The sequence below is a fragment of the Hibiscus syriacus genome, unplaced genomic scaffold (genome assembly GCF_006381635.1).
Source record: "Hibiscus syriacus cultivar Baekdansim isolate YM2019G1 unplaced genomic scaffold, ASM638163v2 tig00110345_pilon, whole genome shotgun sequence".
Lineage (NCBI taxonomy): Eukaryota > Viridiplantae > Streptophyta > Magnoliopsida > Malvales > Malvaceae > Hibiscus > Hibiscus syriacus.
The window spans coordinates 164,295-176,732 of NW_024062696.1; positions in this window are offsets into that span (position 1 = coordinate 164,295).

Consider the following 12,438-nt stretch of genomic DNA (forward strand, 5'->3'; position numbering starts at 1 on the left):
GTGGTTCAAACTCAGTTTCGGGCATATCCTCATGGGCTTCACAATTGGGCCCAAAAATGACTTGGGTCTTTGAAAGCCTATTGATGAAGGAGAAATGAGAAATAGTTTTCCTTCCTTAAACTTTTCTAATTCTACAGGGGCTTGAAGGCCCTTTCTGACATAGGCTTAGATTGCAGTCTGGAGTTGATCTTTGAGTAGTTTAGCCCGTCCTCTAGTAATTGGGCATGGAGGTAATGTAAGCCCATCCTTTGGACGTGTGGTGCATGTATCATTTCCCCTTCTGAAAGGATTCGTCCACGAATCTGAAACATCAAAAAGAAACAAATCAACAACATTGAAGGAAACACTCACATCATACTCACTTGGAAGATCAATTCGATATGCATTGTCATTAATTTGTTCTAGCAATTAGAATAGCCCATTGCCTCGTGGGTCTAGTTTTGAATTTCTTTGTATGGGAAATCGTTCTTTCCGCATGTGAACCCAGACCTAATTTCCAGGGTCAAAGGTGAGATGGCGTTCGCCTTCGTTTACCCTATTTTCCACGGCTTTGTAAATTTTCTCCATTCTTTGTTTTTCCTTGGTGTGTAAGTCCTTAACAAATTTTGTTTTTTGCTCACCATCCAAGCTAGTGATCTGTTTTAATAGAAATGGAATAAGATCCATAGGTGTTAGTGGATTAAATCTATAAACCATTTCAAAGGGATAATATTTTTTTATGGATTGAATGGATCGATTATAAGCAAATTCAACAAAGGGTAAATATTCTTCCCAATTTTGAGTGTTCTTACCTACCACAATACGTAAAAGAGAACCAAGATTTCAGTTTATTGCCTCAGTTTGTTCATCGGTTTATGAATGATAAGTAGTGGAGTAAAAGAGTTTTTTACATATCTTACGCCATATTACTTTCCAAAAGTGGCTTATGAATTTTGTGTCTCGATCAGACATAATGGTGCGATGTATGCCATAAAGTCGTACTATATCTCAAAAAAATAAATCTGCGATGTATGTTGCATCATCGATTTTGTGACACGGGATGAAATGTGCCATCTTGGAAAACCTATCAATAACCACAAATATACTATCTTAACCTTTCGTTGTACGAGGTAAGCCCAAAATAAAATCCATAGAAAGATCAGTCCAAGGAGAAGAAGAGATGGGAAATGGTTGTAGAGCCCATTAGGATTTACCTTGGATTTTGCTTGTTTGTATGTAATGCATGAAGCACATACCTTTTCTACGATTTTTCGCATGTGTGGCCAAAAATGTGTTCTTGGATCATATCAAGTGTTTTATTAACACCAAAGTGTCCCATTAGTCCTCCCGAATGAGACTTATGGACTATAAATTCTCGCAATGATCCTTGTGGTATGCACAACCTGTTCATTCAAAAAAGAAAACCATCTACAAGAAAAAACTTGTTAAAAGCACCTTTAGAACAATGGTTTTATATTTCAGAGAAATCTAGGTTAGAAGGATAAAGATCTTTAATATCTTCAAAACCCAAAATAGTAGCATGCATTTGTGTAATAAGTGTGTACCTTTGGGATAATGCATCGGCTACAATGTTATAGTTCCCTTGTTTGTAATTAATCAATTAAGGGAAATATTCAATAAATTAAACTCATCGAGCATGTCTTTTACTTAACTTACCTTTACCGTTTAACCACTTCAATGATTCATGGTATGTGTGTATAACAAACTTTTTAGGAAGAAAATAAAGCTGCCAAACTTCGAGTGCACGAACAAGAGCAAGGATTTCTCTCTCATAGGTGGAGTAATTCAATTGTGCACCTTTCAACTTTTTGCTAAAGTAAGCGATAGAGCATGAGTATTGTGCCTATTCTTAATCCTGAATCATCACATTCTAACTCGAATGTGTTAGAAAAATCAGGAAGACGAAGGATAGGTGTTGAAGATAACTTACCTTTTAACAAGTTGAAGGCTTCTTGTTATTATGGACCCTATTTGAATCCAACTGATTTCTTGATGATTTTTGTCAAAGGTGCAACAATGGTAGAAAAGTCTTTGACGAAACGTTGATAAAAGCTCTCTAAACCATGAAAATATCTTACCTCATAGATGGAAGATGGTGTGGGTCATTCTTGTATGGCTTTGTTCTTTTCTTGGTCGACATGGATTCCCTGTGCACTAACTGTAAAGCCTAAAAAGATAAGATTATCGCTACAAAACACACACTTGTCCATGTTAGCGAATAAATTTTCTCATCGGAGAAATTTGAAGACTGATCGATCATTCCCAATATGAGATTCAAGAGAAGAAGAGTAGATAATAATGTTATCGAAGTAAACAACAACAAACTTACCTATGAAGTCCTTCATAACATGATTCATTAACCTCATAAAGGTGCTAGGTGCATTCGTTAGTCCAAAAGGCATGACGAGCCATTCGTAGAGTACAAACTTTTTTCTTGAAAGCTATCTTCCATTCATCACCTTCTTTCATTCTAATTTGATGGTACCCATTTTTCAATTCAATCTTTGTGAAGATGCAAGATCTATGAAGTTCGTCTAACATGTTATCAAGGCGTGGAATAAGGTGCCTATATTTGATTGTTATGTGGTTTATCGGTCTGCAATCTAAAAACATTTGAAATGTGTCATTTTTTTCAGGAGAATCAATGGAATGACATAAGGGCTAAGGCTCTCCCGGATATGGCCTTTTTGTAGTAATGCTTTGACTTGTCGTTTCAGCTCCTTGGTTTCTTCGGGATTACATCGATATGTTAGTCAGTTCGGAATATTGGATCCTGGAATGAAATCAATTTGGTGTTCTATTCCTCTTTTAGGTGGTACGCCATCCGATGGATCGCTTAAGACATTTGTGAAATACTGCAAAAGAGAAACAAACACACTAGGCAAATTTGTAAGGTTAGTCGAAATCGAAATCGTGGTGTCTTTGAAACGGATGAGGATGCAAGAACTAGTTTGGTAAAAGGTTTCTCTCATGTATTTTGATCTCTAATAAATGTTTTGAGAAACTATTTTTTTTTCTCACAAGTGGGTTCACTCACCTCTCGTGGTCATTCTTTTAGCTTTTATGGGTTATGATCTCATTTTATTTTGCCTATGTCTTTAAATTCCCAATCTCCTCATGAATTCTGTTTTGATCTTGCATTATGTCCTTTGTATGCATTGGATTGAGCATGTAAGGCTTACCTTTGATGATGACGGAGTATTTGTTTTCTTTACCATAGTAAGTGACGTTATTGTCATATTGACATGGCCGTCCCAAAAGGACGTGAGAGGCTTGCATTGGAAGTACATCACACCAAACATCATCGTCAATAAAGAAAGTTAAAATTTGACACTTATGATTCATTTTTTTTCATTTCATAAAGTAATAGTTTTTTTTCTTATTTTATAAAATCATATAATTTCTATCTTAATAAAATTATTATATATATTTTAGTTTATCCGATCAATGATAATAGGATGAGGGTTAAATAATTTGAGGAAATTATTTGAGCCACAAACTAAGCAAAAAATAGTTTACAAAAACCTATTATTTTAATGCTAAATCTTAAAATATAAATCTTTAAATTTTAAATTATAAACCCTAAACTCTAAATGTAAATGATTTTAAACATCATTTGTGATCAATATTTTAGGTTGACCCTGACTTAATCGAACTTCAACAAATATAAATATTATTAATATCCTACTTAAATTGAATCCAATTTTGTTCGTAAATACCTCTGGCTGTGCTTTCTTAAAATATAAATATTTTAATACCTCTAGCTGAGCTTAAGGAGCTCAATTTAATACGAGTTATGTCCGGCCTAAACTTACAGCAAGATTTCGAATTCATTTTCTGGGCCTAGTCCATGCCATTTCTTTCAAATCCAAAGTTTGTTTAATTTTGTAACCATCTGAGCATTTAAACAGTTGAAGTTTTAGATTTTCATTTTTTTTATTAATATTGATAAACCGGGTGTATTTAGATTAATTTAAAATATTGTGAGTGCATGAATCAAGCGACCTTAGTGGTAAAAGAATTATTGTTATTTTTTGAGGTTTCGGGTGGAGTACCAGAAAAGTTAGGAGTGTGAACGTTCAATATTAAATTATTAAAAATTATTTTTAAATAGATACTAAATTGTACTTACTCCAAATTAATAAAAAAATAAAATATTGTAAGTTAAAAACCTAAATTAATTAATAGTTGTGCATGAAAGTTTGAATTTATTAGTTCAATTTGTAGATGAAAACATATATTATTTAAAATAAGCTACAAAATTGAGTGATTTTTAATTAAAAGAAGATAATAATAATAATAATAAAAGATAGTTTTTAATAGATATTTTTTTAATAAGACAAAATCCTAATTAATGCCCAGAGTTTTTGAAATTAACGTGTGCATGTAAATGTTTGTAATGGGACTGATATGGGTTATTAAGTGGCATTTTTTTTTCATGGAATATTTGTTTTGAATAATTTGGGGCGATGGTAATATATATTTAGATTTTTTTTGGTTAGTGGACAATTTGTCTACACTCTATAAATATAATTGTTTGAAACTAAATTCTCTAGTTCTCTTTTACCGCTCAAACTACTCGATAAATTCAAAAAAAAAATTAAAAATTAGAATCTAGGTTAATTTTACTATCTTCATTCAATAATTTCAAAGAAATGTTAATAAAAAGTTAACCATCTCAACTGTTGTTGAAAGTTTGAGATGTATAACTATTTTATTATTCACAAATTACAACATTTAAAAAATATAAAATTGAACAATATTACAGCTGAGGCGGGTTTAAGGTTTTATGTTTGTTATTATTCGGTGAATGGAAGGTTGTGCATATTTCTTTGTTCCTATCATTTTCATCTTTTAAGAAGTTATTTATTCTAAAAGTGCTCTGTAACACTCATCTCCCGTATACCCGTCCGTACACGAGATATGGATGTCACATCACTTAATAAGATGTTTTTCATCTAAAAACTCATAAAATTTTGTTTCAATTTGATTAACCACAAAATATGACATTTTTAAAAGCAAAGAACTAAAATCTTCACTTAATTACATTACAAAATGTTTATCATAATTTAATTACATGTCAACTAAGTTCTTAAATTGAATAAGATTGTCCTATCATTACTGATGAGAGTCAACCTTAACTAATGATACCCACTGTCACTATTGCACTCCTTACTTAATTTATCTCCGCTTCTACCTAAGCGTGGAAACAACACACATTAAGTATTTACTTAGTGAGACATAAGATTATAAAGTAACTTTTATATATATAAGTATGCCATTTTTTTTAATTTGTACTAAATCGTATATTTCTTAAGGATTCTATGATCCTTCTCATTTAAATTGTATTCCATTCACAATTATCTTAAGTATTTTAGTATGCCTAGCATACCTATCTTCCTCTATATTTTCCTTCTCCATTTATTCCTCTAGTCATAAACCTTTATTTTCATTGATAACATCCGAACATGCTTATAATACACAATTATACCATTTCTATTATGGCGTCCTTTCATGCCTTTTATAAACTATTATACATTCTTGTTTTATGACATTCTTTCATGCCTTTTAAGTTCTGTTTACGTTTTCCTTTATAACATACATTCATACTAATTATGCATTGTTGTACATTATATATATATATATATATCATCCCTTCATATCACTTATGCACCATTCATATCACAATACATTAAAATTCCTTTATACTCTTACTCATCAGTGTTTAACCCTTTATTTAACTGGCATAATTAACACCTTTCTGCCAATTGCACAACTAGGACTCAAAGACACTTAGTCTTTCATCTAGCTGACATATATAACACTTTTCTGTCATATGCACAGTTAGGCCATTACATCTTTTATTTTGGAATAGCTTCTATTCTAATACTTACTTTCAACATCAATTCACTCTCTTTTAATTTATTACATCCATTATACATTTGCACACTTAGTGTGCTTTTGTGTAATAAACTATAAAAGATGTTTCCTGACTCCCTTAGTCCATCTTTCATCGAAATTTAATTTCAAATCCACGTTTATTTCAGGTCTTATCGTCTTTCTTTAAATTATAATTTGTTAAACTTGATGTCCTCGATTTAGATTTTGATGGGAGATTCATCTCGACACATAGAGACTAGTGTCATGATCTGAATGTACTCGTATCCATAAAGTTAGGGAACTTAACATTGCCCATTACTTTAGCGGAATACCCTTAGTTAAAGGATTCAAGTGTAAGAAAGTCTTCAACTTAACAAACTTAAATGAAACTCACTTCATAAAGTTTGGACATTACCCCCATAGTTGCTTTAGACATTACCTCCGAAGATTAACAACCTATTACTTTCAGCAGAGTGGCCCCAGCATTGTAAAAATTATCGTTCATTAATATCACATTAATTTTTCGATTCTGAGATTTCATAAGTTTTTCAGGAAGAATCTGCTATAGTCTGAGTGTTGGTGAAAATCAAAAAATTTCATCTTTAGAGCTCAATTTCTAAGCAACTAATCTAAGCCAAATTTGTTTATTCCACCATTCCATTTGTGAAAATTGTATATCGTCATAGAAAGTCCTTAATAGACATGAAAACTAAACTGGTCTTGCAATGCCATGCATCGGAGATGCCCCATCTTGTATACTTCCATACTTGTACGAGTGAGATAACATTTTTCTTTTTCGGTTAAAAGATATGGATCTTGTTTTTTTAAAGGAATTTGATCTCGACATATGTCAAAAGGCTATAACCTCATTTCCCAAAATATGCAATTCAATATACTTGATATTCACTAAATTTCAAACAATTCTCTATTACTAAAAGAAATGTTATTTTAAAAGAAAGGTTCAAGCATATAAAAGATAAATTCAAACAAGACATTGTTTCATAGGCAACATAATTATATTATAATAATGATGATCTCTTCTTGTCTCATCCCAAGATACTATGTTCCTTGATTGCGGCATTCAATTTTCATATTAATCTCCAGTTGCACAAACATCCGCTCCGGGAGTGTCCTCGCTTTCATCGTAAAATTTCATCTCTTTTCTGTCCATCATTAGCTGGATCAAAGCTCTAAATTTGACACATTCTTATACATCATGTCCATCCTCATTGTGATAACAGCAATGACTGCCACCTTTGCGATCTGATGTGATAGGATGCGACGCAAGAAACCCTACTTTCACCATCTGTCTCCATACCCAAGCTAAGGGAGATGTTATTTCAGCAACACTTGTTTTGACTCTCTTGTTACTTTCCTCAATAATTGCATTAACTTTTCTTTCTTGGTGGTTAGGCAAAGGGTTCCATGTAACATTCGGTGCCCTGAGTTGTTGAAGTGGATCCAATTCTTATTTCGTATTCTCTGCATGATCCTTTTGAATGTGAGGCAGTTCTCGATAGTGTACCCTTGAACACTACCATGATATTCGCAATGGGCATTCTCATCATACCACCTAGGGTATGGGGCTTAATAGGTTCTACCGGGTATGGTGACGCTACATGAGTGTCAAAGAGTTGCTGGTAAAGTTTTTTGTAAGTCATGGGAATAGGATCAAAATGTTCCTTTTTTCTTTCTTTTCTGGGTACCCTTGAATCTTGTCTAAAAGTCTTGATGGTACAACTGCAGTTGATTTTGGGTTGGAGATCGTAACACATTTGTTGTTGTAGGTGTTGATGTTGTTAAACTCTCCATCCCTCTTATTAATAGGAGGTTTCTTACTGGACTCCCCTCCTTTGATCCTGCCTTGTTTTATGGTTATTTCTATCATTTCCCCGGCTATAACTAAGTCAAAAAAATTTCCAGATGTGATTGCAACCAAGTGCCCAAAGTAAGGAGCCTTTAGTGTTTGCACAAAGAGCTTCTCGGTTTCCCTCTTATCCAATGGTGTATGAACTTGCACAAATAAATCCCTCCATCTCTGTGCATATTGTCTGAAACTTTTGTTATACTTCTTTTCCATACTTTGCAACATAACTCGATCTGGTCTCATATCACTTAAATGTTTGTATTGTTCCAAGAATTTCTTAGCTAGATCTTTCCAAGTCTTGATATGAGATCGGTTCAGATGTTTGTACCACCGAATGGTTGAACCAAACAGACTCTCTTAGAAGAAATGAATCAGGAGTTGGTTGTTTCCTACATATCTTGCCATCTTTCAACAAAACATGGTAATGTGAGGTGAAGGGAAAATGTTCCCATCGAATTTATCAAACTCAGGGACCTTGAATTTTAGTGGAAGCACCAAATCCGAGACCAAGCTTAGCTCTAATGCATCGACTTCTTAGTAATCCTGGTCCCCCATAACCATCTTCATTTGGTCCTCCAACAGCTTGATTTTTTCTTCCATTTTCTTTGCCTTGTCTTCTTCATCAAAATCCGGTATATGGTAATCGTCTGGATTATTCTCATGGTTGGATATAGAAGTTTGTACCTTTTATAGCGGATGAGGCCTTCGCTTTTGTAGCAGATGAGTCCCCTTGAAGTCATGGTAAGATTCCAGGTGAGATAACCACCTGCGGGGTAGGTGCCATAGATACCCCTTTATATGACCCTGCCCCAGGCACACTTGCTTGATTTAAGCCAGATAACTTGACAATTTGATCGACCAAAGACTCTTGGTTTTTGATGATCATTTCCAGAGTACTTTGATTATTCTGACTTATTTTTCTTCCAACTCCCTTTGCAACCTCAACATGTTTTCTTCGAGCTGAGCGATATTAGCTTCTATTTTTCTTTTTTTTTTGTATGGGTGTTGTGAGGATGATGCGTTCCCAAAGCTTGTAGAGGTAAACCTGGTGTTTTTTCCCTCTTCTGATGAGACATTTTCTGTTAGTTGATGTGAATGTAAAGAAAAGGAAAATAAAAATAAAATGCAAAATATGAAGAAAAAAATGCGTGATGCATGAGAATTAGAGGCATTGATCCAAAAACGTGTATGTTATTCTAAATAATCTTTATTGAGACAAAAGCATTATTTCTTTTAAGAGACAAAAATATCTTAAAGGTACATTCTGACTAAGTCATCTAAACCTCGAACAGCTTCTAACAGGTTGACAAGTCTTTTTCATTCATCTGTTACTGGTTGAATACCCTGCCAGACTACTCCAGTTTCTCTCGCTAAACCGTGCAAGTGACGAGCTACTTTTTGTACTTGTTCCGATAAATCTCAAATGACTGAAAATGCCATTGGAATCCTCCATCAAAGGGAACTATCTGAAGTTCATTTGATTGTTTCTTGAATTCGTCAACAATGGCCTCCAATTCAGCTATCGATTTGCCATCATGTTCTTGTTGTCTTTGAAGGGACCTCTCCAGGTCATTAACCTTTTTCTCATCTACCCTTGCAACATTTGCCAACCCATTTTTGAAAAGTTGATTTTTGATGTGCTTGGTATAAAGCCGGTCCATTTTGATTCCTTCAAAATGTAGCAAAGTGGTATACTCTTCGACTGTAGGTACTATGTCTTCTTGATTAAATGTGAAACAACTATACACCGGATTTCAGAATTGAACTAAGCGACTCATCTATCTTGACATAGAGTAGAAGTTCGATATCACCATACAGCTGGCAGAATTTCCATTTATGGTCGCTTTTTCACCTGTCCCAAATGCTCCGCAGTTCTTGAACATTGTTTTTCTTAAGGCTGACAGAAGCATAACTAACCAGATCTGACACATAGTTGCCTTACAGACTGTCTCCCTTTTCCTTCTGAGTCTTTTCTTACCATAACCGGACCTCTGCGTTTTTCACCTCTTACATTACAACCCCTTTGTTCATTAATGCAAACTATTTATGTTTACCGAACACGTTTTTGTGGATCAACACCTCTTTTGAATGATGTAAATGATAAAAAAATAAAATAAAAGAAAATAAAAATGAAAGGAAAAAAGTTAGTGAGATAAAGATAATAATCAAAATAATAATGAAAAAATTCCTACCCCACATGTTATTATTCCTACTCGGATATGATCTCTATCCCGCATATTAATTTTGAACAAGTCCTAACCACATAAACTTCTAGTTCACATGCTCTAAATAGAAAATAAAGCAAGAAATAACTCCAAACAGGCTAGGTTTTGAAATGAAGTTTTGGGGTGAGCTCTAATTCATTTTCTCCCGATTTAGGTTCTAAAAAAGGTGCTCGAGTTCTCCTTGCTTGTGCCCCCTTGGGTTTGCCAGACCCTCATTCCTAAGCCCATCACAAGCTCATGTGGACCAAGTTAAACTCGAGATGACACATTCCCTTATGTCTATACGGAGAATAAATTCACACGAAGACATAAGGTATATAAATCTCGAAGGTTACTTGCTAGGCCTATACGGAGAATAAATTCCCACGAAGGTATCATTTTCACCTCCACTTATAAAAGGGGTTTAGAGCTCAGGTATAGAGCTTGAGATGAATTTTTGAAAAATTGAAACCATTGAAAAAGACATTGGTACAACTATTTATTTGAAAATAATAATCAAAGGTAAATAATAAGGATCGAAAAGTTAAATTAAAATTTAAACTTACAATATTTGCTTAAGAAGACAACTGGAAATTAATTTTGGTCTAACTCACTTACCTATCCCCAGCGGAGTCGCCAAGCTGTCGCAACCGTTTTTCAGGTGGGCCCGAAATTGCGCTTCAGCATAAATAAAGTATGTTAGAGCCGCCACTGATCATTTTTTTTAAAAACTAGGTTGACTGGAGACCTTAATTTACCATCTTACTTGATATGTGTTTTGCTAGAAATATGTCAGATTCGGGAGTCGGTTACAGTAAATGAAGGATTAGCACCCTTATACTTCCCTTTCGATACCATTTTAATTTTTTGGTTGTCTTAATTGCGAAAATTAAAATTAAAATATCAATTTGAATCTCTTACATTTGATCGATTTTAAATGCGTCCTAAAAACAAAGCCAGACGAAAGTTAAATAAAACAAAATAAAATAATGAAACTGATATTGAAAAAAAAGGTTAAGATTAGGGCCTAAAAAATAAAATTAAAAGCCTAAATTGGAAAATAAGAGAAGTTAAAGGTCAAATTGATGTTAATTGGGGAACTGCAATGAAAGGAATAAGGGTTAAGTATCCAATTTACAAAAATATAAAAATATAAACGAGGATTAAATTGAATAAATAAAAAATTTGGAGGCAAAATTGCACATGGTGACCAAAATGAATTACACATCAAAATATCAGGGACTGCGAAAATAACTAAACTATTTCATAATTACAATATTACCCTCCCTATAAATAACCCAAAAATCTCAAAAAAAATCATTTCACCCACATTCACACAAAAAAAATCTTTTTTCTAAAAAAAACTATCAACCCCTCTCTCCCAAAATCCCAACCGACCAATGACTGGCCACTCACCAACCACGACCATGCCGTCCGGCCACCGCTCCACCCACAACCTTCGATGGCCGAAAAAACCAAAACTTTACCAAAATGCTCCCCTTAACACCCTAAACCTGAATCCGAACCCAAATCCTCTAAAAAAATCTCAAACGACATAGATCTAAGGTGAAAGTTGTGATTTTTACATTTTTTGACGAACCTTTTCAACTTCCGTCGACCGTGGCCTTTCTGATTCCAAAGTTACTACTAACCTTGGTTTTTCTTTCAGTTTTTTATGAGTGTTCGGACTTTGTTTTTGTGTTTTGGTTCGGCTATTTCGGTTTTTTCACTCGATGGCTTTATTTTTACTATATATTGTTTCGTTTCTCTTAGTGTTTTGATGGCTATTGTGGTTGTGTTGCCCGTATTTCTCCTGTAGTTTTCTGTTGTGGTGATGTTCACCGGGTTTTTTTTCTCTGTTGGCTCCTCGGCGTGGGACTTATATAGCCTCCCGTTAGGGGTTGTTTCCGATTGCTACGGTATTTATTCTCCCCGTTCCCGATTTAATCGGGCTGTAAAGTTGTTGGCTGAAAATCTCGGGATGGTTCGGTCCTGGGCAGTCCCGATTTTCTTTGATGAAATCTCAGTTGGTTACTGTGCTTGGCCACCGACACGTGGTATTCATGCGCCATTTGTGCTCATCCTATGCGGCGCCTTCCCCTAATATTAAAACCCTAACATGTTAATTTGGGTTGGGTCAAGCCCACTCGAGCTTGATGAGTCTACTGAGACAGGCTTACCCAGTTGGATTGTATTTTGTACCCGAATTTTGGACTATTCGAACATGAAAAATAAAATAAAATAAAGAAATAAAAATAAAAAAAAATAAATAAGTAAACTATAGATCATTTTCTTAAAACTATATATTATATATATTTCAAAAATGTTTTAAAACTATATATTATATATATTTTCGAAAAATGTTTTCAAAACTATATATTATATATATTTTGTCAAAAATGTTTTCAAAACTATATATTATATATGTATATATTTAAAAATGTTTTCAAAACTATATATTATATATGTATATATTCAAAAATATTT